Consider the following 26,927-nt stretch of genomic DNA (forward strand, 5'->3'; position numbering starts at 1 on the left):
GGTTTGTGTTTGAGAAGTCGGGACAGAGAGGGGCAGAGAGACAAAGGCAAAGGAGACATAAAGCGCAGTTGGTGATGTCATTTGTTTTATATATTTTTTAATGTGTCCCGGTTTTTAGTTTTGTAAATCTGGTCACCCTAGCTCTAACTGAACTTTGCACGTTGTGAAAAGAGTAATCGCATTTTCGGACATAGTTTATTAAAATACATTTTTGTGTGTTAATTATATTTTTTCCTAGTAAACGGGACCAAGGACTCCTTGAGGTAAAACCCTTTAATTTATCCTCGGTGATGGATGCGAGTTGAGGTATTCTGTGACAGATTGACGGGAGATATAACTCATTTTAGGGACCCGGCAGGGAGATAAGTGGATCATCTGGATAGCTGTATTAACCCTTGTCACATACACAAGCCACGTGCTCATACATGTGCCATTCATGACAGTAAATTAGTGGGAGTGCTGCTGTGAGCATTTCTGTCCCTAGTCACCTGAAGCTTCAGTCCCAGCAATAGCCTACATATATTTTTTTTAAATAAATCAGTTTTGCAGTATTAGATAATGCTTTAATATTTTTTTTAATTCAACTCTTAATGCCATTTTTTTTTTTTTAAACTTAATTTTTATTAAAAAAATTTAGGGAGAGGGGAGGAATGAAGAAAATAAAAAATGGGGGGGGAGGGAAGGGTACAGAAAATAGAGATGGGAGAAAGTTCACATTCATTTACAATTTTACCTAACAAGATTTCTTAAAATATTCTATCACATAGTTAATATAAATATCATTTTATTTATTTTTTTGTTTTGTTTTTTTCCTTTTTTTTTTGGTTACAACAAAATTAAGTGGGTATTAATTTCTGGTTGATTTTCACTCAGAATCCAAGGTAACCACACCTCCTGAAAATCTGTGTAGGTGTCGTTATTAAGACTAACCATTTTTTCCATGTAGCAAATCTGCCAGATTTTATTTTTAACTTTGGAAATTGAGGGAATAATTGTGTTTACATACTGCCGCTAATTCGCGTCTTGCGGCTGAAGATATGTGGCACAGTAATTTATTTTCATGTCTCGTGAGGGGGTAATATGGTTTGTTTAAAAGAAATAACCAGGGGCGTGACCAGGACGTGGAGCAAGGAAGTCGCAGGCTAGCTCGGCTCCGTCCTGAGGACAGGGTTAGGGGTGAGAAATACCCCTTAAAATTCCGGGGCAATAAATAATAAATACCTGCCTAGCCGCACGGACAGCTGGACCCCACTCCGCAAATAGCCTGCGGCACTGGTGAGCGTCTGGGGACCCGCAGCCACCGGGAGCTCGTGTCCCTCCATCCCTGATCCCAAGATGGCCACCGGAGCCACGCGGTTCTCTTGAGGATCGGCGGTTCGAGGTGTCGGCTGGGGCGGACGAGCGGGAGGAGCCCCCCCCCCCCCCTTCCTGCTGGTGAGCGGGAGATCCACCTTGGGTGCACCTAGACTGGGGTGCGGAGTGTCTGGCCCGGCAGGAGCGAGGAGTGCCGACCCCCCCCTAAAATGGCCGCCGGACCCGCGCGACAGCCCTAGAGCACCAGCTACCACACAGTGCAGTGCAGCCCTCGGAGGGAGAGGATCCTGCGGGGAGTATCGCAGCCCGGTGAGAAGCACCACATACAGTACACAGGGCAAATAAAGGCTCCAGATAGAGTGCCAGCGGCCTGCAGGTTTGCCGGAGGGGCTGAAAGGTGAGGAGGGGCGGCCATCTTTCTTTGATTATTGGAGCCTTGACGCCTCCTAGGGGGAACATTGCTCTGTCTCGCCTGCTCCCCCCCCCCCGCCCCAACTGAGACCGGTCAGTAGGCCCTGGAGGCCACCCAGAATCTGCACCCCACCCCTTTTTGTCCCCACTACCTCTGAAGCCCAATCAATAGAATGAGAGAAAAGTGTCTGACCTTATTACATTAAAAATGTTAATTCTGGCTAGACTTCCGGTGACGTCACCGCAGATGGTTTGCTAGGAGGAGAGCTCCCGGCACCCTCGCACTAAAGCTACCAGAAAAAGCAATTTCGCCCTGCCCTAACTTCCCGAAACCGATACCTACCCCTGCCGCTAACATCAGGGAAATGTCGGGGAAGGGTCAAAAGCGAAACCAGAACCCGGTCACGAAGTTCTTCGCTCCGGCCCCGCGCCAGGCAGGCCTTAGCCCTGAAGCGCAAGATGGCGTCGACGAGGAGCCAGAGCACGCGGTGCACAGCGGCCTACACGAACAACCTGAAACGGACCCCCCGGTCCTAAATAAAGAATTCTTTGACTCTCTCATAGCCAAAATGAGAAGGGGGGTTCAGGAGGATACGGAAAAGGCCCTACAGATCATCCATGCAGAGGTGGGAGCCCTCACAGAAAGAACCGAGGATCTGGAGGCCAAAATGGAGGGAGTCTCCAACGCCCAGGCTGAGACCCATCAGGAAGTCTCAAGATGTGGGGATGCGATCCGCGACCTACAAAACGCTCTCGAAGACCTCGAGAATAGGGAGAGGAGGCAGAACATTCGCCTTAGAAATATACCAGAGGCCATCTCCCACGAGGATCTACAACCCTACCTCTGCAGATTATTTTTACAACTGGTGCCTGACCTAGCCGAGCACGAGCTGCACACGGACCGTGCCCATCGGGCTCCGGGCCCAAAATCATCGGACCCCAACCGGCACAGAGACGTGGTGCTCAGAATGCACGCTTACTCCGCAAAAGAGCGGATTATGGCGGCCGCCAGAAATCTGCGTACCATCACGATGGACGGAGTGGACATCCAACTCTTTAATGACCTCTCCTGGCTGACGGTGAATAAAAGAAGCGCAATGAGACCGCTCACCACTTACCTTCGTGACCAGGGGGTTAAATATCGCTGGGGGTTCCCCTTTAAGCTCGTGATGCTCCGCAACGGACGCCACTACACCATATCTGTCCCGGAGGATGCGAGGGACTTCTTCAAAGCTTTGGGGATCCCCCCTCCACAGAAGGACTACCGCCACCCCCCCTCGTGCGGCTACAGGATCGGACCCCCAGGACACCCCTCGTGCGTCGGAGAGGCTGGCTAGCCAAAGAATCCGGTGATCACCCACCTCCCCCACCTTGAGGGCCCTGCTGTTCCCCGGACTCTAAGAAAATCGGGGGCACCCTCCTGGAGGTCCTACGCCTACCGTGCTCCAACGTTTCTATCCCCCCCTCAAACAAACATACCCTGCAGTTTCCCTCGAACTCCTACATTAAGCCCAGCCAAAGACGCAACCTGACTCAGAAGAAACCCCTACTTCAGCAAAGATGTCGGCAGGAGATCTTTCCCCCCCCCTAAACGTCTCTACCCCCCCCCCCCCCCAAGACGGTCCATCCACTGAAGACAACCCCCCGACCACTTACTTACCTCCACAAGTCATTCCTCCACCCCCGTCTGCCTTCAAACAGCGGCGGGGTCCTGAATCAGCCTCCCTCGCCCTCCTTCCTGGAACCAGGCGCTTGTGGACTTTGGGATCCATCAAAGATGGCCGCCATGAAAACATCAAGCCTCCCTGAAGCCCTATGAATCCGAAGGCTCCACGGCACTAAGCCCCCCTCCCTTCCCCTCCCTTCCCCCTCCACCCCTATACCCCTTCCCCCTCCACCCCTATACCCCTTCCCCCTCCACCCCTATACCCCTTCCCCCGCCTCCACCCCCCCACCTTTCTATCCCCCCCCTAGCCTCCCCCACTGCCCCCCCCTACCTCCCTTCCTCCCCCCCACTCCAGTTCTCTCCCCCCCTCCACACCCCCTTCAACTCAGAAAACCTCTCCACTTAAAACAAGAAAAAACACAAAAGCGCACCAAGATGAGAGATAGATATTGTATTAGCAACAAATAATAAAATTAGTAACTTACATATAAAATTTCTTTAATAATCCCCGATTCTGGTGTCTATCACAGGAGTAGGGCATCACATAGGAAGTATGAAGGGTAATCTCAGTTCTGAGAGATCAGACCCGCGCGCTGGGGCTGTCTCTGTTCACTCTCCTGTCCTCCACGTGTGGTAGCGTGGTGCAGAGTGTAGCGCGCATGTGCAGGAACCGGGGCCTTCAATAGGTGTCCTTAGGATGCCTGTCCGTTTTTTATAGCATAGAAACGATCGGAAATAAGCAGGAACGGTACACTTGAGTGTGTACTGGTGGTGGGTAGTAAAACCGCCAGCCACAACAGTCGCGACGCGTTTCGTTTAACAAAGTAAACTTCTTCAGGCGATATCTGGGACACCTGTTTAGGGGTCCTTTATAGGTCTAATTCTGTGCATCATTGGTTAATAACTAATGGATGCATGACCAATCAGGCTCATATACTGATAGGGGCGGGCCACAATAGGAAGACCTCCCTGTTAGTGCATTTGATCCAGTAATGAATTACACTAATTGAGTATATATATATAAGTGTAAATAGAAAGGTAAACAGACCTTAAAGGGGAGCCAAAACCATGTGTCCCAAATAGTCAAGTGCAATAAAATATGCATAGTAGTGGCTTAAAAAACAAAGTATATGTGCATACTGGATAACAACATTAATAACATTAAATGACATATAAATAACTTTTAAAATATGGGAAATAGAACAAATGGAAAGGTGGGTGGAGGGAGGGAAAGAATTGAAGAAAAAGTGAAAAAAAAAAAAAAAAAAATAAAGGCTTATAAAATGAATAAAAACCACTGTAATGATAAAGTAGCTAAAAAAAAATCAGATAAAAAACAGATAAAAAAGGTATTAGACCAATGTTTGTATCAAATTGCAGTATGCATGGTTTCACCTCAAAAAAGGGGTTAATTCCACATAGTCGTTCAAGCCCCCCGGGTACTTGGATTGGAGGGTAAATATCCAGAATTGCTCCCTTTTTGCAATCTGAAGATCTATGTTACCAGCCCGTACATTAGTTGTTATATGTTCGATGCCCATATATTTAACCCCTATGGTGCTACACTGATGGACATCCTTAAAGTGTGACAACAAATGTGTCAGTGGTTTATTAGATACCAGTAGCTTGGGAATATTAGTGATATTTCTGAGGTGCTCCATCACTCTAATTTTGAGCTGACGTTTAGTACGGCCCACATACTGTAAACCACATCCACATTGCAGGATATAAATGACATAAGTGGTTACGCAATCGATGTAGCTATTAATTTCATATCTAATATCTGTCGCTTTAGATTTAAAGTAATCCTGAGTAAGCATTCGTGGACAGATTTTGCACCTATTGCATCTGTGGTTACCTTTAATGCCTAACATCTCCCTAAGATCTTTCTTTTTGTTTGAATCACTGCCTTTGAGGAGACTAGGGGCCAAAATACTTTTTAGATTGTCGGATTTTGTGAACACAATCATTGGTCTTTCTGGTAAAGTTTTTGCCAAGATTGGATCCATCTGCAAAATGTACCAGTATTTGTTCAAAATATATTTGATCTTTCTATGAGAACTATTAAATTTTGTTACGAAATATGGTGCGTGTTTCTCATTCTTCCTTTTATTATTTTTATGGTCTGTTTCACTGGAATCTGAAGTGGGCAATGTGATAAGAGAGTCATTAGTCACTGGATTCTCCAATGGTTGAACTAGTGTCTTTCCAGTGGAAACACACTTTTGTTTACCATTGGGTTTACTATTCTTAGGTTGAATCAGTTTCTTCCTATTAATGTTTAATGCTCTTTTGTAGGCTCTATCTATAAGAGTCACATCATAGCCATTTTGAAAGAAACGCTCAAAGAGTATTTGAGATTGTACCTTGAACGTTTCTATATCAGCACAGTTACGCCTAATGCGCAAAAACTGGCTGAATGGAATGTTATTAATGCATCTCCTTTCATGTCCACTTTCTGGGTGTAGAAAGGAGTTAACATTAGTGTTCTTAAAATGGGTTTTCGTATGTAACTCGTTGTTGATTATGTAAATTTCTAAGTCCAAGAAGATGATCTTACTTGGACTTATTTCACTGGTAAAAGTGAGATTGAACAAATTATCATTCAACCTTGCAACGAAGCTATCAAACGAGGTATCATCACCGTCCCAGATAACAATCACATCATCGATGTATCTGCGCCACATAATCAACTGCGGCGCAGATACATCAATGCCCCATATGTTGGCCGATTCCCACTATCCCATATACAAATTTGCGAAAGATGGTGCAAAACGTGTCCCCATTGCAGTGCCACACAATTGTAAATAAAACTCGTGTTCAAAAAGAAAATAATTGTGTTTCAATATAAATTCAATTGAACTGTGAATAAACCTACGTTGGAGAAAAGGTAAAGTGCCATGTAGTGCCAAAAAGTGATCAATAGCATCCAAACCCCCTTCATGTGGAATAGAGGTGTAGAGTGATTGAACATCAAGAGTGGCTAGATGATAAGAAGATTTCCATGTGAAATCTGAAAGAATAGTGAGAAGTGAAGTGGTGTCTAGTAGATGGGAAGGTAATAGTGGTACTAAAGGTTGAAGAAAAGAATCTACATAAGAAGAAAGGTTAACAGTGAGGGAATTAATACCTGAAATAATGGGTCGCCCAGGTGGATTCGTGGGTGATTTGTGAATCTTGGGCAAATGGTACATTATAGGGATGGTGGGAGCCGAGCAGCATAAGAATTCAAACTCTTTTTTGTTAAGTACGTCTGATGTTAAGGCGGATTCCAAATGTACATTTAGTTCTAGTTTGAATGCAGCTGTGGGGTCTCTAGGTAACTTACAATAGGACAGTGAATCAGACAGTAGTCTGACAGCTTCGCTGCAATAGTCTACTCTGTCTTGGAGTACTATACCTCCACCCTTGTCTGCTTCACGTATAATTATATTAGGGTTTAATTGTAGCGTTTTTAGCGCATGTCTTTCCTGTGCAGTTAAATTGGAGTTCTTATTCATAAGAAAACCTTTCCCTAGTCCCAGAGTTTGAAATTCCCTTTCGACCAATTTATTGAATATATCAATATGATGTCCCCTAGAATGATAAGGGTGAAAAACAGAATTGGGTTTGAATAATGAATGTTGTATAGATATACTTTCGTTGGTATTGGTAATGCCCTCATCCATAAGTGACATCAAGTCCACTAGTTGTGTCTGTTCACTTGTAGACAATTTCTGTACAATAGGATTGATGGTATCAGGGGTGGTTTGATAACCCCTTTGATCCGAAATAAAGTGTCTACTTAGAGTTAACTTGCGATTAAATTTCTGCAAATCAATGTAAAGATCAAAATTGTTAACTCTACGTGTAGGGGCAAATGAAAGGCCTTTGCCTAAAACATTCATTAATGTATGGTCTATACGGGAATTAGATAAGTTAAAGATGCCCTTAGATCTCAATGTTGGGTCATCTGGGTAAGTTTGAGAGGGGAGTGTTGTTTTTCCTCCCTTTGTCCTAATTCCCCTATGCCCTCTCCTGAATCCTGTCTTTTCCTTGTGATTTTTTGGGGGGCTCCCAATAGAGGCGGATGATTGGAGTCCCAAGTTGATATTGATTTTCTCATTTTTTCCAACCTGTTTAAAAAATCCTCATTCTCTATTCCCTCATTTGAATCCTTCAAAACTTCATACTTGTTTTGCAACGGTATGGCATGTGAGATGTGTGCATGTTTCTCCCTAAAATTGGTATGTTTCTTAGGGGCACTAGTATCTCTCCTATTTTGCGGAGTATGTGATTTATTGCTATACCTCCTATTTTGTTTGGCATAATGAGGGTTAGATTGTTGTGGTCTATGTGTGTGGTTCACCTGTGCGGAGTGATCCATAGTTTCATTCCTCTGGTATTTGAATGGCCGTCTAGTATGTTTTTCATGGGTGGGTCTCGCATAGAAATTAGGGTCCCTTGGTGTCCTTGGGATAGAAACATTAGTTTTTGGGTTAGTATGTTGGGTTTGTAAGGGTCCTTTAGTTTGGTTAAAGGCTGTGACATTAGATGGATTAGTGTCACGTATAGCAGGGTCCCCGTCTGCAGTTATTTCCTTTCCTGTATCCCAACATCGCTGAATGTTAAGTGCATAGTCCCTCTTATCTCTAAGGAATTTTTTGTTTTTATTGATCAAAATCTGATTTTCTGATCTCCTTAGTTTGACATTCATTTCTTTAGTCAATTGGGGTAGTTTGTCAAGGCAGGGGATCTCCAAGATTTCATTCTTAGCTTGTGTTATTTTACCATCTATTTCAATGATTTCTTTCTTTCTCTCTAGAATTAACAACCGCATTAGCTCCAGTGAGCAATGGTCTTGGATCCTTTCCCATTCCTTGACAAACTCAGGACTATCTGTGTTATATGTGGAGGGTTTAAGGACTCTAAGTCCCCTTGGTATGCGACCCACCCTTATGTACTCCTCTAATGTGGCCATTTCTAGCCATGACTTAGTTTCTTTTTCCAAAAGTTTATGTAATTCATTCATTAGGGAAGTTAAACATGGTGTTGCCACCTCTTCTATTGGTATATCTGAGAATATCTTACTAAACAGCTCTGGTTTGTTAAACCTGTTTTTAAGACAATCCAGAAATTGGCTGGTGTTTGATTCAGCCATAATACGTCCGTATAGGGATGGTGACAGGGGTGGGGAAGACAGAGAGAGTGGAGGTGGAGGTAGGAGGGGAGAGGGAAAAAAGGAAAAAGAGGTAGGAACAATGGGAGGGGGGGGGAAAGGAATGGGTAGGAGGGGAGGGCGAAACATGTTAAAAAACTATTAAATACAGTACAATAATATAACAATAACAAGTAATGCACAAATAAAACCAATTAAAACAAGAATATGTAAAATTGGAAAAAATTATTAAAAGAGACTTAAAGTTGCTGCGTAAACTGGATGGGAAAAAGGAATGTAGTGACTGGGTGACTCAACAAGTGAGTCACACAGATTACCAGTAATGAAAAGTTCAGTCCGCGCTCTGGCTCTTTAAACTTGGAGTGTTGGTCCCTCTCAGTTCTCTTGCTGCTTCTGTGTTTATGAGGTGTCTCCCCCACCTCCAAATGTGGTCTCCACCGGAACCCCGATGGTGATACCAATATCAGCAAAACAAGAAAAAACACAAAAGCGCACCAAGATGAGAGATAGATATTGTATTAGCAACAAATAATAAAATTAGTAACTTACATATAAAATTTCTTTAATAATCCCCGATTCTGGTGTCTATCACAGGAGAAGGGCATCACATAGGAAGTATGAAGGGTAATCTCAGTTCTGAGAGATCAGACCCGCGCGCTGGGGCTGTCTCTGTTCACTCTCCTGTCCTCCACGTGTGGTAGCGTGGTGCGGAGTGTAGCGCGCATGTGCAGGAACCGGGGCCTTCAATAGGTGTCCTTAGGATGCCTGCCCGTTTTTGATAGCATAGAAACGATCGGAAATAAGCAGGAACGGTACACTTGAGTGTGTACTGGTGGTGGGTAGTAAAACCGCCAGCCACAACAGTCGCGACGCGTTTCGTTTAACAAAGTAAACTTCTTCAGGCGATATCTGGGACACCTGTTTAGGGGTCCTTTATAGGTCTAATTCTGTGTGTCATTGGTTAATACCTAATGGCTGCATGACCAATCAGGCTCATATACTGATAGGGGCGGGCCACAATAGGAAGACCTCCCTGTTAGTGCATTTGATCCAGTAATGAACCTCGTGCGGCTACAGGATCGGACCCCCAGGACACCCCTCGTGCGTCGGAGAGGCTGGCTAGCCAAAGAATCCGGTGATCGCCCACCTCCCCCACCTTGAGGGCCCTGCTGTTCCCCGGACTCTAAGAAAATCGGGGGCACCGTCCTGGAGGTCCTACGCCTACCGTGCCCCAACGTTTCTATCCCCCCCTCAAACAAACATACCCTGCAGTTTCCCTCGTACTCCTACGTTAAGCCCAGCCAAAGACGCAACCTGACTCAGAAGAAACCCCTACTTCAGCAAAGATGTCGGCAGGAGATTTTTCCCCCCCCCTCAACGTCTCTACCCCCCCCCCCCCCCAAGACGGTCCATCCACTGAAGACAACCCCCCGACCGCTTACTTACCTCCACAAGTCATTCCTCCACCCCCGTCTGCCTTCAAACAGCGGCTGGGTCCTGAATCAGCCTCCCTCGCCCTCCTTCCTGGAACCAGGCGCTTGTGGACTTTGGGATCCATCAAAGATGGCCGCCATGAAAACATCAAGCCTCCCTGAAGCCCTATGAATCCGAAGGCTCCACGGCACTAAGCCCCCCTCCCTTCCCCTCCCTTCCCCCTCCACCCCTATACCCCTTCCCCCTCCACCCCTATACCCCTTCCCCCTCCACCCCTATACCCCTTCCCTCCCCTCCACCCCCCCACCTCTCTATCCCCCCCCTAGCCTCCCCCGCTGCCCCCCCCTACCTCCCTTCCTCCCCCCCACTCCAGTTCTCTCCCCCCCTCCACACTCCCTTCAACTCAGCAAACCTCTCCACTTACCCCACCGATCCGCCCGGCGCGAGTGGAGTCTTCCCTGCACCTATTGAATCAAAGCAGCCTGCCGTGGAAATCACCAAACCTGCGCTGCTCGTCTCGCCCCGTTCGTCTCGCCCCGTGGAGGTCATCCACTCCAGGTCCCAGGTGTTCTGCTCTGCTCCAGGCCTCCTCCGGTGGGAATCAGTCCCTGCTGCAAGAACACGCCGGCGCCCTGAAACTTTCTGAGACGCTCCTTTTCCAGGGACGGATACCCGGTGCCTCTTTTCCCTCCGAACCGCGGAGGACAGGTCGTATGCTCGAACCCTGGCTCCCCGCCTATTTCCCCCTCCTACCCCCCCCCCCCCACGTTAAGCCCAGATTCTCCCCAAATCTGCAATGAGAGCAGCCCATGCCCCCCCTTTTCTATATTTTCGGTGAAAGCACCCCTCTGGGCTTCCCCCCTCCCCCTCCACCTTCTACCCCTGAAGAGATCCCCTGCAGCAAACCCCTCTCCCTTCTCCCCCCCCCCCCTCCCTGTCCCACAAGACGGATCGAGGTACAGCGCAGCGGGCCCTCAACGGACATGGGGGGTCCCCATTATGCCCCGATTTGTTCTAATATCTTCCACAATGGACTAGAGATTATGTAATAATTCCCGCAGCTCTGTATTGCTATTTGTACATGAATCCTTCCTCGTTCTATCTTCCCCTGCGATAAGGTCGGCTCCCCTCCCCCCCTAACGTTGTTCAAGTAATGTGATTTATATGTCTACGGTTTGTCTAACTACTGCAATGCTTTGAGGTCTCGACCCAGAATATATTTGACTGGCGCTATATGAACAAACCCCATTTCTTAGGCTCATGCTTTACTACTGCGCTGTTGAAACATTTGAATTGTGAATACGCATGAACAGCTCTACTGTGGGAAACCCAATCCGCAGCCCGAATATGCTCACCCCCCCCCCTCCCCTTCCTCTCCCTTGCCTCCCCCCTCCCCTCCCTCGCCCCCCCTCCCCCACCTGCGGGCTGCCCGAGGGCTTCGGTTTAAATGTCGTCGGTATGTGTTTTGATTTGTAATGTTGATGTGCAAAGACCTAAAACATGCATGAATATCTCTACATCCATAAACCCAGAGCCCGTCCCAACTGAGACCTCTGCCCCCCCCTGCCTGCTTGAGCCACTGATGTTGATACTCCCCCAGGGCAACTCCTCCCCCCTCTCCCCCCCCTTTCCCCCTCCCCTCCCCCCTCCTGCCTCCCGCCCTCCCCCCTTTCCCCCCCCTTCCCCCTCAACCCTCCCCCCCTCCCCCCTTCACCCCCCCCCATGTATATGCAATACTGTCTATGTAGGACACATAAACAATGTATGAGCACTATGTAGGTCCGTGAGTCTGATGGCTATTATGGTGCCCCCCCCCCCCACCCCCAGGAGCTGGGAGCACTGCATAGGCACTGTATAAGTTTATGATTCCGCTGTGCTCCGAGGTGCACCCCTCCCCCCCTTCCCGATCCCCCTTCCTCACCCCCTCCTCCTCCCCCCTCCCCTCCTCCCTTCCCCCCCTCTCCCCAACCCCCCCTCCCCCCCCCTCCCCCCTTCCCCCCCTCTCCCCAACCCCCCCTCCCCCCAACCCCCCTCCCCCCCCTCCCCCCTTCCCCCCATTCCCCTCCCCCAGGGATCTATTGGTAGGTCCAAACCGAAAAACCTTTGTGACCACATTTTGATTTCCAGCCAATAAGCTGCTATGAATGGGCACCCCCACCACATATGTATAAATGTGGCTTGTACTCCACATCCTTTCGGACATGTAGTTGGGTACTCTGGGATGAATTTAGCTAGTCTCATGGGGGTTAAGTACCACCTCATAATAACTTTATAGGCATTTTCTCTGATGTGGCAACTTTTTGAAAAATATCATTCCAGTCTTCCATGTCTAATACCTCCCCCAGGTCATCCTCCCATTGTAGCATATATTTCAGTTTTTGATTCATTTGTGGAGGGGGGCTAACAAAGTATCCATACAATTTAGATATCAGTCCAGGTGTGTTACTATCTGCTAGACAAAGTGACTCAAATCTAGTTAGCAATCCGGGGGATCGGATTTTGTTATAAAAGGCTTTCAATTGAAGGTATTGGAGGAACTGATTGTTTGGGATAGCCTTTTCTTTGTGAAAATATTCAAATGTTCTGGGAAATCCTTCTGAACCTACATCTTTTAATCTTGTGATACCTGCTATTTTCCAGTCTATAAACCTATTACGGCCTATTCCTGGACCAAATTCTGGGTTATCATATAGGGGAGTCATAAGTGTATTCCGTGTTGTAAGGAAGTGTCGATTTGCCACTGAGTTCCATAATTTGAGTGAATGGGCTATAATTTGGCTGGATTTGAGTATTTCGGGACTCTTTCTCACTGGGGACCATAGAAGATTACTTAATTCGACTGGGGCAACTAAATCCATTTCCAATGATACCCATAGTCTGTGGAATGGATTAGAGTGCCATAGTATTAGTTGGCTTGTTTGGGCTGCTTTGTAATAGGACATAAGGCATGGTAGTCCCAGCCCTCCTGTCTTGTTTGGTATATTTAAGATTTTCTTACCAATTCTTGGTGTTTTATTTTTCCATATAAATTTGTTTATTATAGACTGTAGAGTTTTAATTTCCTCCAATACCAATGGAATGGGTAGAGTTTGGAAAAGATACAGAAGACGGGGCAATATGTTCATCTTTATACTGTGCATTCTGCCTATCCATGATATAGCGTGGCCGGACCACTTCCCAATATCAGACTTAAGAGCTCTTAGGACCTTTGGGTAATTCTCCCTATACAGAGAACTATAGTTTTTTGTGATAAATATCCCTAGGTATTTGATCGTATTCGGTTGCCATTTAAAATCAAAGTTTAAAGCAATCAATTTAATTTGATCTTTAGGCAGATTTATATTTAGTGCCCCAGATTTGTTACTATTGATTTTGAAACCTGAGATATCCTTAAAAGACGACAGAGTGGAGTATAAATTTGGAAGTGAAGTTTGAGGTTTGGTTATTGTAAGGATCACATCATCTGCATAAAGTGCGATTTTGTATATCTGACTCTTCACCTGAACTCCTGTTATATTTGGGTTGTTTCTTATGTTTGCAGCTAGTGGCTCCATACAGAGGGCGAATAGCAGTGGAGATAAGGGACATCCCTGTATGGTTCCATTTTTTATAGGAAAGGTCTCAGAGGAGAAACCTTGGGAGTATATTTTTTGCCGATGGTGTAGTGTATAAAGACTCGATGGCTCTATGGAAAGGGCCTTCCACTCCAAATGCCTGCAATGTTTTTGACATGTATTTCCAATCGATTCGGTCAAACGCCTTTTCAGTGTCAAGGCTCAGGACCATCGATGGTATTTTATTTTTGGTAGCTAATGACACCAACTCAATAATGCATCTGGTATTGTCTGCAGCTTGTCTTCCAGGGATAAATCCCACCTGGTCCGGATGAACCAGAGATGGGAGAACTTTATTTAATCTAATAGCTAATATTTTGGAGAATATTTTTAAGTCTGAGTTTATTAAAGAAATTGGTCTGTAGTTCTTACAGTCTGTAGGGTCTTTTCCATCTTTATGGATTAGTGTTATGGTTGCCTGGAGCATACTGTTGGGAAATTGGGAGTCTATTAGTACAGAGTTACTTTCTACTCTCCTCCTCATGGTTCACACTCCCGTATAGACTATATTTTTATTTCCTCTAGTGCAATACCATACTGTGCATATTCAAGAATACGTGCTGTGGCCTGGTCGGATCATGCCCAGGTGGAGATGAGATGCTCACATCTTAACATGCCCCCACAATCAGCCCAATGGAAAATAAATGAGTCCTTACTCAAATACCAGAGATTAAAAAAATACTGGATGAAGAGCTAGAGTTCTTTTTCAAAACCAATACAGGCTCTGTATCATTCCCCTTTGTTCTCTGGGAGGCCCATAAGGTCACCCTTAGAGGAAAGCTAATCTATTGCAGGAAATAGAAAGAAAGAAAGGGAAGCCAATATAAAGAGGGCACAAACAAAAGTGGAAGAAATAACAAAATTACACCACAGAGGGGATCAACATGTAGATCTAGAAAAAGTAAAGGAGGCCAAAACTGAACTGAATCTCCTTCTCATGACTCAGGCAGAACAATCCCTCACCTTTACTAAAGCTAAATTTTTTGAGAAATCAAATAAACCTGATAAAATGCTGGCCGCTCCTCTTAGATCAGTTCCAAAAAACCGTAATATCCATGCAATCAGACAGAAATCAGGTATTCTCTCAACACATCCGACACTTATAATTAAGGAATTCCAGGCCTTCTATTCCAAATTATATGATGGTAATAAGACTAAACAAAGCAAACAGTTAACAACCAAAATGGAAAACTTCCTAGATTCAGCTAATCTCCCCATAATTACTCCAGAAGATAAAGACAAATTAGCCCAAATTTTCACACTCGAAGAAGTTCTCAGGGTTATTAAAGATCTCAAACCGGCTAAGGCTCCGGGGCCCGATGGCTTCCCGAACCTATACTATAAAAAATTCTCTCATATCCTCGCCCCAGTCCTATTAAATATGTTCAACTTAATGCCATTTTTAATGAGTTTTAATATACTGAGCATCCTTTTGATTTCTATACAGACAGGGAGAGGGAAAAAAACGGAGCACTATCTCCAATGCTGTAAAAAACAGCCAATAAACCACAGGGTATGCGTTCCCAAAATAAAGCTATTTAATGGCTCAAGAATCAGTTACAAAACAACTGATTCTTGAGCCATTAAATAGCTTTATTTTGGGAACGCATACCCTGTGGTTTATTGGCTGTTTTTTACAGCATTGGAGATAGTGCTCCGTTTTTTTCCCTCTCCCTGTCTGTGAAGATTTCCACAACGGAGGCACATTCAACCTGGAGGTGCTGGACATCTATAAGGACTTTCTTTTCATCGTGGAATCTGCTTTCCCAAGTGAGTCCGTTCCAGCTTTGCCTCAATCAAATTTCCAGGGATCATCAACCGGTAACTATCCTTACCTCATTGCCTTGTGGGATAGCTGTTTACCTGATCCAATAGGACATATATATCAACAGGTTGTCTTCCATTTCATTATAACAATTTTCAAACTACATAATTGTCTTGAGAGCATCACACATTTTTTTCTTCTTTTGATTTCTATAGCAGGCTTTAGCAACCTCCCCAGCAGTGCAAGATCTATGTGAATCTGTCCTGTTTGTGATCATTTGTTGCCAATATTGCCGTCAATTTGAGCTGCAAACTGTAACAATAGATAATGCTACTTTAGTAATATAAGAATACATTGTAGCTGCTGTGTTACGCTTACTGAAGGATTGATTGAAACTGAAAGGTAGCCATTTAGTGAATCCTGGGAAACAGGATCTTTGCTGATCGATCACGGAAGAACGAATGGGCAGCTTAGGTAATTTGTTTTGAATAAAGATAATCACAGGCTGTATATACTGTATAATAAAACAAAAAAAAAGTCTTATTATTTTTTTGTTAAAGTGCTGCTTGGCCTACCTCTTTTAAGATGTTGTTGTATGGGTTAATTAACCAGCCAATAAGAAAGCTACCGTTCGAGTTGCTCAGTACACACAGTATCAGGAGAGCAGGAGTACAAAAAGATTAAGGGGCCTATGCAGAGAGCAGCGCTATTTCGAAATTCGCCATTTTTTGGAGAAAATCGCGCAGAAAGCAGCAGAAAATGGCGAGTTCCGAAAAACGCGCCAATTTTTCTTTTCTAGTTATAAAACTCGCCTCGCGGCTGGCGAGAACCTCAATCTCGCCAGTTTTAAAAATATCCGTATGCAGAGAGGCGCGAACGGCATCTAGCGGCTGTTCGCGCCAATAAAATGGCGCGATTGTCTCAGTTTTAACTCGCCAGAAAAAACTGCCGCTCGCGGCCATTGCAAAGGGAAAAAAAAAGCCGCGAATTTGTTTTAACACATTTCTGAAGCGCGCATCTCGCCAATTTAAACTCGCCACACGCATCCATGTTAAACATAGCAGAATTCGCACTTTTCTGCATATGGAGATTAAAACTCTCCAAAAAAGCTACTTTTTAATAAATTCGCCAATTTTAAAATTCGCTGCTCTCTGCATAGGCCCCTAAAACTCTCCAAAAAAGCTACTTTTTAATAAATTCGCCAATTTTAAAATTCGCTGCTCTCTGCATAGGCCCCTAACTGTTTTCAATAACAGCATTTGATATTTTTTTCTGATCTCTCAACTTTACTAACAACCTCATATTCAAATGTCTTAAAGCAGTATTTCAAGCAATATCCTACATGTGTATTTTTTTAAAAATAAATCAGTTCTGTACTATGAGAAAATACTTGTAGCATTTAAAATTAAAAAACAAAATGTTTTAAAGACATGTTTCTAATGTAGGAAGCATTTCCATAGTGACAGCCCCCTTCCCCTTCTGATAGGCTCTGGCTCTTGAGCCCCGCCCTCTCTCTAGCAGTGAACCAATTGTATCTAGTAACTGCCCAGCCAATCATATTCCAGGGCTACATTTCCCATAATGCTGAATTAAATAACCCGGAGCAAGCGATCGATTACAGGAGAATCACTTGTCAGAGTGCAGATTGTATTGATGCACATATTAAATGGGGGGGCGGTAATATATATATATATATATATATATATATATATATATATATATTTTATTTTTATTTTTTTTGAAGTGAAACTTCCTTAGTGGCACCTCATTCGTGATGGGGCAAAAAAGAATTGTGGAGACAGAAATGAAACGGATGTGACGTCAGTGCTGGCAGTTGAGGCCGGGCTGTGTTCTGGCTCAGCCCGACCCCAACACTGACATCACACCCGCTCCACAAATCAGATGCGGCGGCGGCGATAGCCGCCGGCGCCGCTCCTAATCACCCCCCACACCCCCCCCGAGCCCCACACCCCCCACAAACCGTGACATATGCGGCGGCGATAGCCGCCGCTCCTAACGGCCGCTGCCATGCCGCGCAGCCTCTCTCCTCCCTACCTCCGCTTTCCTGCGTCCCGCTGACTGAGCGCCGCCGGGGTGTGAGGGGGGGGGTGTGAGGAGAGACTCAGGCAGAGCCGCCGCGGGTCCGCAGCTCTGCCTGTCTGTGAGGGGAGTAGGAGACTCAGGCAGAGCCGCCGCGGGTCCGCAGCTCTGCCTGTCTGTGAGGGGAGTAGGAGACTCAGGCAGAGCCGCCGCGGGTCCGCAGCTCTGCCTGTCTGTGAGGGGGGTGGGGGGGGGAGGAGAGTCTCAGGCAGAGCCGCCGCGGGTCCGCAGCTCTGCCTGCCTTTGAGGGGGGGGGGGAAGTCAGGAGAGAGGGGGCAAGACACAGAAAGAGACACACACATACAGTGACAGAAACACACACATACATATATATACACACACACACACACACACACACACTGACTGACACACATACACACACACTGACTGACACACATGCACACACACTGACACATACACACACACTGACTGACACACACACTGACTGACACACACACACACACACACACACACTGACTGACACATACACACACTGACTGTGAATAGGTTAGGGGGATGTGTGAGGTGCAGGGGGGCTGCGCATACGTCACACGGTCACACGCACACGCACACGCACATGGTCACGCACAGTCACACGCACACACACACAGTCACAGTCACACGCACACACACACAGTCAGTCGCACACACACACAGTCAGTCGCGCACACAGTCAGTCGCGCACACAGTCAGTCGCGCGCACACGCACTGTCACGTGCACCGTGCACTGTCACGCGCACACGCACTGTCACGCGCACAGTCACACACAGTCACACAGTTACACGCACAGTCACACGCACAGTCACACAGTCACACGCACAGTCACACAGTCACACGCACAGTCACACAGTCACACGCACAGTCACACGCACAGTCACACAGTCACGCACACACACACACACGAGGAATTCACGCTTAGTGCAAATACAAGGGATGTGTACGCATGTTCTAAGTCAAATTTATTTGCGTTTTGTCAATGAAATTGTATTTTGATTTTTAATTAAAACATCACCAATACAAATACAATTTCTGTGACAAAAGTCAAAGAAGTTTCACTTACTATGCGCGTGCACAGCACACACAGCTTTTTTTTTTTTGAACAGCAGCTTTAATTGGATAGAGAACCTGTTCCAGGAACTCGGGATCTTTAGTAGACTTTCAGGATTTAAAATCAATGGCAATAAATCTGAGGCACTAAATATTAATTTGTCTAAATCAACAGTCAAATAAATCTCAGTAAACTTTGATTTTAAATGGTGCAGTAAAGCTCTGAAATATCTCGGTATCTTTCTAACAAACAATTATTTATCTCTGTATAACGTCAGTTTCCCAGGCCTTCTCAGGTATCTAAAAAATGACCTGGTTAGTTGGTCCAAACATAATATTTCCTGGATCGGCAGAATTAACGCAATCAAAATTAATTTTCTCCCTAGATTTTTATATCTGTTTCTCATTCCCCCACATCCCTGTTCCATAACGATAACGTCAAGAGTTACAATCCCATATAAAATCCTTCATTTGGAATAATAAAAGCCCTAGAGTGGCCAGGACCATACTCAGCCAACCTAGACTGAAAGGAGGCCTAGCTTTACCATTCCTAATCTCATACTATACAGCTGCTCAATTCAGCCAGATACTGACATGGCACGCAGATATAGGAAGAGATGGCTGGAAGTCGAGGCAGATCTGTTGGCCCCCTTGGAATTAAGATCAATTCTGTGGTCCCCTAAGGCTTCCCAAAAACAAGCAAGTGGTTGTTTATCCTCGATATCCCACAACTTGAATTTGTGGAACAAAAATAAAAATAATTCTAAGCTTAGCCATGATAGATCAGGGATGACACCATTATTTTTCAACCCAGAGTTTTCTCCGGGCTTGATTGGGTCAGTTTTTGAAATATGGAGATTAAGGGGGATCCATAGGATGGTGGATGTTATGGATATGGACAAGCCCGGGGTCCATTCCTTCGCCACCCTCAGGGACCAGTACTGGTACGATTTCCCAAGTGGCAACATTTTCAGGTACCTATGGATCCAGGGGTTTGTTAGAGGCGGAGGCCTGCCCCCACCCCTGACATCCTTCGAGACACTGTGCCGCAAGGCTGCAACCCAAAGAGGGTCGATATCAACAATTTATTCCTCAATTTCTCCCATCTCTGGAAAAAGAATTCCCTTTAAAAGCACAGTGGGAAATGGATCTAGGTTGTATACTGGAACCAGAAATATGGGAGGAAATATTAGAAGCAGCGGCCAAAAGCTCTATATGTACTCAGATAAAAGAAAATGCCTATAAAGTTTTATATAGGTGGTACCTAACCCCAGAACATCTAGCTAAGATATATCCAGGTACATCCTCTATGTGTCCTAAGGGCTGTGGCCAACGCGCCCCGTTTATTCATATGTGGTGGCTGTGCCCTGTAGTGACGGAGCTTTGGAGAAGAGTACACAGACTGACGCAGAGAGTTCTGGGTTTTGACCTTCCTCTCGACCCATGGGTGTGTCTCCTAAACAAACCTCAGGAGAACATAGATAGATACCAAAATAAACTTATTAGCCATATAATGACAGCATCACGCTGTGCCATAGCAGAGGCATGGATGAGTCCGAGCCTACCGGGTCTCAACCAGATAAGAACAAGAATATGGTACTCTCTCAAAATGGGAGAGACTTACTGGGATTCTGAGGGACTCCTGCTCAAAGTTTCAGAAGGTATGGCAGCCGTAGCTGATTTATGAAACCCTCAACACACAAGGTCACCCACCCATGGATCAGTCCAATATCCTTCAACGAGACCCTCTCTGTTTTCTAGGCTACCCAGAAGGACAGCCAACCCCAAAAATATAAGACACAGAGGGATATGAATAGAATTGATCTAATTAGAAGCTGAGGTATATATATATATGGGTATATTTAGGTATTTCTGCCAGTGGTCATGTATTATGTATTCTTACCATGTGAAATGAGCTCATCAGGAATGTTGCACCATTCCTCCCCGCCCCCCCCCCCCGCCCTTTCTTTGATTTCTGTATCCCTCCCCCCACCCCACAACTGTTGGAAAGATTTAAGAAAACTTAAGTACAAAAAAAACTGGATTAAAAAAGAAAGGTATCACGTATATATATATTAGTATAAGTACTGGGATTTATTTATTTAATAAATCAAGTGCAGTTCTTTTGAAAATGTTGATATACAGAGCCCTTTTATCCAAACCGGACGTTCAAGACTTTTTTAGATAGAAATTCCCATTAGCTTCAATGGGGATTTTCAAACGAAAATGGCCATTATGGCTGCTTTGGAATCGATCAGCAAAGATCCTGCTTCCCCGGGTTCACGTAATGGCTGCCTTTCAGTTTCAATCAATCCTTCAGTCCATCTAACTCAGTAGCTACAATGTATCAGACGTCATATCTGCCATAATTTTTATAAGTTTGTATAAAAAATTGTTAAATGAAAGTCCCCCTCAAATAGTGTATCAAACATGGTAGGCACACTTGGGCTTTCATTCAGACCACCGGGGACCGGGAACTACTCATTTATTGTAGCCACCACTTAGTATGCGTCTAGTGACTCACTAAAGCAGATAAGAATGTGCAGCTCCGGACTTCTAAGACATCCCGCTGGCTTGGTGACCTGATGTCTGTAAAAGCCCAGAGTTGAAAGGGCTCAGTGTCCCCAAGGTGTTAGTTGGGGATTGGATCTCAAGTACCCCCATCCTAGTGTAAAGTCCGGGCAGTTTGGCAAATGGTGTCCAGCCCAGACTTAGTGTTGCCAGGGAGAGGGGCTGGGTCTCATATGCTAAGGAGCAAAGGTGCTAAGTCGGCGCATGCTCTTAGCAGAATGAGAAGGCCCCTCTGCCAGGTTTCCAAAGTATTGGCAACTCCAGGATAGGTAGGAAAACTTATTCTCACGGAGGGATTGGCTGCACTAGTTAGAGATAGGGATTTCAACTCTATAAGAATGCTTGCAACCCATCGGGAATCAGATTCTAAAGATTCATGAAAGATTCACAGTTCCAGCTAAGAAACGTCTAAGATTTCGTAAGATACAAGTATTCCAAGTGCCATTACAGCGGTGGCAGAACGAAAGAAGCAGCTCCCTTGGAGTACACAGCAGTTGCAGTTAGCGCTGCTGACAGTGGACCGTTTCAAGCCATTTTGCGAGCAACTCCCGCTCCTGGGAAATTGCTCCTAGAGACTCTGTTTTTCAAGATTTCGTTTTGGGAACATTTTATTTTGTTTGGCCCCGTCCCAGTAAGTGTATTTTGAGTGTAATTGTGTAACATTGTGTGTATGTCCATTCATGAAATAAATGACAATTTATTTTATCTCCTTGCTTTGCTCAATTATATGATCCCGAGTATAAATGTATTAAAAGTGCTAGTCTCCCGTGACAGCAATATTACAAAGATACGCCCTTTCCTCTGTTGCTTGACTGCTAAAACTGACACAGGCCCTCATTCTCTCCTGTCTCGATTACTGTAACCTCCTGCTGTCCGGCCTTCCTGCCTCTCTCCTGTCTCCCCTACAATCTATCCTAAACGCCGCTGCCAGAAACACTCTCTCAAATCTGTCTCAGCGTTTCCCCTGCTGAAATCCCTCTTCTGGCTTCCAATCAAATCCCATATCACATTCAATTGTCCTCCTCACTTTTAAAGCTTTACACTCTTCAGGCCCCTCCTTACATCTCAGCCCTAATTTCTCGTTATGCACCATCCCGACTCTTAAGTTCCACTCAAGGATGTCTTCTCTTTACCCCCTTTGTATCTAAAACCCTCTCCCACCTTAAACCTTTCTCACTGACTGTCCCACACCTCTGGAATGCCCTCCCTCTCAATACCCGACTAGCACTCTCTCTATCCACCTTTAAGACCCACCTTAAAACACACCTGCTTAACGAAGCATATGAGTAGCTCCGTGGCTAACACTAACACTGTAAGGAAAATTAAACCGCCCCATTCAAGCCCTAAAGTTCTTCTCACTAGAACATTTAAAAACTTTAACCCACAACAGTTTCTGGATGACCTTACCAACTGCCCATGGCACAGAATCGATTTAATTCCCGACCCTGATTCTGCGCTCGACTATTTCCAATCCGAGTTCTTAAAACTCTGCGATACCCATGCTCCACTACGCAAAATAAGGGTACGGGGGGCCCACCTTCCATGGGTTACACCTGACCTTATAGCACTCTACCAGTTCAGGGATGCCTTGTGGAAAAGCTACAAAGTAACTGGCACTACCAAGGATCTCAATCACTAAAGATGCCTGCGGAACGTGTGCACAAGGCAAACCAGGTATGCAAAAGCACAATATTACTCTGACAATCTCCACCAAAATACATCAAACCCAGCTAACTTCTGGAAGGTTATCAACAATATATTCCAGGCTCCTAACCATCAACAACCAAGTAATATCACTAAGGGGGATATTACTCTGACAAACCCCACTGACATTGCAAATGCATTCAATGATTACTTTGTGGGGTGTCCCACTAACTTATTAGCGAAACGCAGCACAAACCCCAAACCTGAATCTCATCCTGGGAGTACCCCTATAGTCTCACCCCCTCCCAACACTGCCCACAATTTTCAATTTAGCCCAGTATCTGAAGAGGAGATTACACAAGCGCTCCTCAAACTAAAACTAAGCAGCCAATGTGGACCCGACTTACTACAATCTAGGTTCCTACGACTTGGTGCCCCAGCCATTGCCAAACCAATTGCGTCCATAGTCAACTATATCCTGTCTGCAGGCCATATCCCTAAGACCTGGAAAACTGCCAGAGTTGTCCCAATCTTCAAAGTGGGGACAAAAACACTGTCTCAAACTACAGGCCAATCTCACTTCTCCCAATTCTATCCAAAGTTATGGAAAAATGTGTCCACTCCCAATTAAGCGATTTCTACACCAAGACAAATTTCCCTAGCCAATTCCAGTCTGGGTTTCGTCCCAAACACTCCACCGTAACTACCCTGCTAAAAGTTTGCAATGAAATCCAGTGTGGAATGGAACGGGGACAACTCACTGGTGCAGTATTCCTAGATTTTGCAAAGGCTTTTGACACAGTTGATCATGTTATCCTGCTTAACAAACTCCAGAGCTCTGGAATAGGGAAACATGCTTTAAACTGGTTTCAGTCCTACCTATCAGGAAGATCCCAACATGTGTCCATCTCAGGCTCTAACTCCAACCCCCTGGATATCACTTGTGGTGTCCTGCAAGGCTCTGTTCTGGGGCCCCTACTCTTCTCAGTGTTCATTAATGATCTTCCCACAGCTTGTAAGGAAGCCTCAATACACATGTATGCAGATGACACAATCCTGTATGCACACAGCCATAGCCTCTCTGACCTTCAACACATACTTCAGTCTGACTTTTTGAGACTCGAAAACTGGATTTCCCAAAACAAACTGTTTTTAAACACTGACAAGACTGTAACAATGGTATTTGGGACCAAGACTAAATTTGTAAAGCTTCCAGTGACTGAGCTCCTGATTAGAACCAACGCTAAGACCACCCTAACACCTGTCACTAGTTTTAAATACCTGGGCTTATGGTTTGACTCCCACTTAACATTCGGGATGCACATTGATACCCTGACAACCAAGACCTATGCCAAACTAGGGGTACTTTACAGGAACAAATCCTCCCTAAGTCTCCTGGTCAGAAAGCGTATTGCACAGCAGATGCTAATGGCAATTATTGACTATGGAGACACAGTATATGGCTCGGCTCCTCAAACCCACCTTAGCAAACTTGACACCCTCTACAATTCAATTTGTCGTTTTGTTCTCCAATGCAACTACAACACACATCACTGCGAAATGCTCAAAGAACTAGATTGGTCATCACTAGAGTCTAGGCGCAAAGTTCACCTTTCCTGTCTCACCCTCAAATACTTTCTGGGCAAGCTACCCAGCTACCTGAACAAGCTCCTCACCCCTACCACATGCAGTACCTATCACCTGAGATCAGACTCCAAAAGACTATTCATGATCCCAAGACTCAACAAAGTATCCGGACGTTCCTCCTTCTCCTTCCGTGCACCCCAAAACTGGAACAACCTACCAGAGACTCTCATATCCACCACCAGCTTAAGTTCTTTCAAATCTAAGGCTGTCTCACACTTTAATCTGGTCTGTAACTGTTTCATACGCTCATAATATATATTTTCTTTAACTGTGCATGCAATGTCTTGTATATAATGTATACCTTGTTCATTTATGTAACTGTATTTGTAACCATGTATTATTTTGTTTTACTCTGTGCCCAGGACATACTTGAAAACGAGAGGTAACTCTCAATGTATTACTTCCTGGTAAAATATTTTATAAATAAATAATACACCTGATACATAAGGCTGAGTCCCCACTGGCGCTGAGCGCGCTCATGCTTAGAGCATGAGCGCCGGGTGTCCTGCAACTTGCGCCCGCGCGCGCGGGGGAGAGGAGGGGGGGCGCAATTGCGGGCTATCTGAGCAAGCGGGAAAGTTTAAAAATTTTATTTACAAAAGCGCCGAGCGTGTGCCAGAACTTGCACATATATATATGCAAGTAACCGCGCCAAGCGCCGCCCGCTCAACGAGCTCAGCGCCAGCGGGGACTCCGCCTACAGCTTGGCCCCCTGCAGACGCACTTAACAGTATACCCTCTTACTGTATCTGAATGTTTCTCCTACCAATTAGATTGTAAGTTCTTCGGAGCAGGGACTCCTTTTCCTAAATGATACTTTTATGTCTGAAGCACTTATTCCCATGATCTATTATTTGTATTATGTGTTATTTATATGACTGTCACGTGTATTACTACTGTGAAGCGCTATATAAATAAAGACATACATACAGCCTCATGCATGTGTGACCCCTTCTCGCATTCAGGAGTGGGCAACCATTGACAGGTCTGAATTCACACATTCTGCAAGTTTGCAATCAAAATGAACAACCTGTCTAATTCTGGTTCCAAAAATGTGGCGGATTAGCATTAACATTAATAGAGCTTTGATCATTGCAAATTCATTAACAATCTTCTAGTCACTGTATTTTAGCGGCACAGAGTCTGCTGTGGACAGATAAGGGAGTATGGGGGAGGGGGGTTGAGAAAAGGTAAAGAGAGGTCTTTTTTATTTTATAAAAGCAACAGAGAGAAAATTGTTAGTTGTGTATATACCCCTCCTGCATTTGCAGGAACTGCATTGCCATGACATAGTGAGCCATTTAAAGTGAGCTTTTAAGTGACAAGTTATAGTTAGACTATAGTTTGACTAGAGGTGACTGGTGACTGCATCTTTCTGCAAACTCTTTTACTCACGACAACAAACGGTAAGCTATTCAGATCACACTATGATCCCATTCTTGCTAACCTGCATATTTTAACCCCCCACCCCTTTACAACATATTTCACTGCAGCCTCTCCCAAAACTGACTGCACAATACACTGAAACCCTGAACTGACTCTAGCATTGCAATGCACCAAAACATTTGACAAGGAACAGGCACACCCCTGCTGTTTAGTCTGCACACACTCACTTTGTTCACAACAGCTCCTTGCAGCACTGCCTACCTCTGGCATAATGAACCTGCTATGTATCTTAACTTTTTTCTTTCTCCTGGCCTCATGGAGATGTTACTCCCTCTATCCACTACACACTCCTCCATCCTGGCCCACACCCATCACCATACACCCTGGACTACTCAAAAGCGTTGCACTATCTACTGAATGTTGGTGGAGAACTCTAAAAAGCAGCACACCAACCACTGCTCACTCTAATGGCAAACACCACAAATTTACAACCTGCAAACAACTACCCAAATTCCTACTCGTACTGTTACTCTCTTTAGCAGGTGATATTGAACCTAACCCAGGTCCTCCCATTTCAGCTCTGTCCCATGCCCCTGAGAATTCCACCTTTAAATTCCAAAAAGGGCTGTCGCCCATATAAATATCCGGAGCCTGCTGCCCAAACTGGACGAACTAAGGGCATGGTGCCTTATGCATAAACCCAAAGCCATCATTCTTACAGAAACATGGCTATCCCCTAAAACACCTGAGGCAAATATCGCCATTCAGGGATACTCCATTTTTAGGAGAGATAGGTCAAAGAGAGGAGGAGGGGTGTTATTTTATATTGCAGACACCTTACAATTTACACTGCTAAATTGCCCACCAAGCCCACCCTCTTTTGAAATCCTAGTTGGCAGAATCTGCCTCCCCTTTTCTAAGCCCATCTTGCTTGCTGGCATCTACCGCCCCCCTAAAGCCCCTCTACAATCCCTGACTGATATCACCCAATTTCTTGGCTCCATTTCCTCTCTGAATGAGAAGAGTGAGCTGCTAGTTCTTGGGGATTTCAACTTCAATTGGCTTGACCCTAAAAACCACAAAATCCAGATACAACTCAAGTCACTTAACCTATCGCAACTCATTTCCCAACCCACACGGATAAACCTGAAATCACATAACCATTCCTTG

Source organism: Ascaphus truei, chromosome 6 (genome assembly GCF_040206685.1).
Source record: "Ascaphus truei isolate aAscTru1 chromosome 6, aAscTru1.hap1, whole genome shotgun sequence".
NCBI classification, from domain to species: domain Eukaryota; kingdom Metazoa; phylum Chordata; class Amphibia; order Anura; family Ascaphidae; genus Ascaphus; species Ascaphus truei.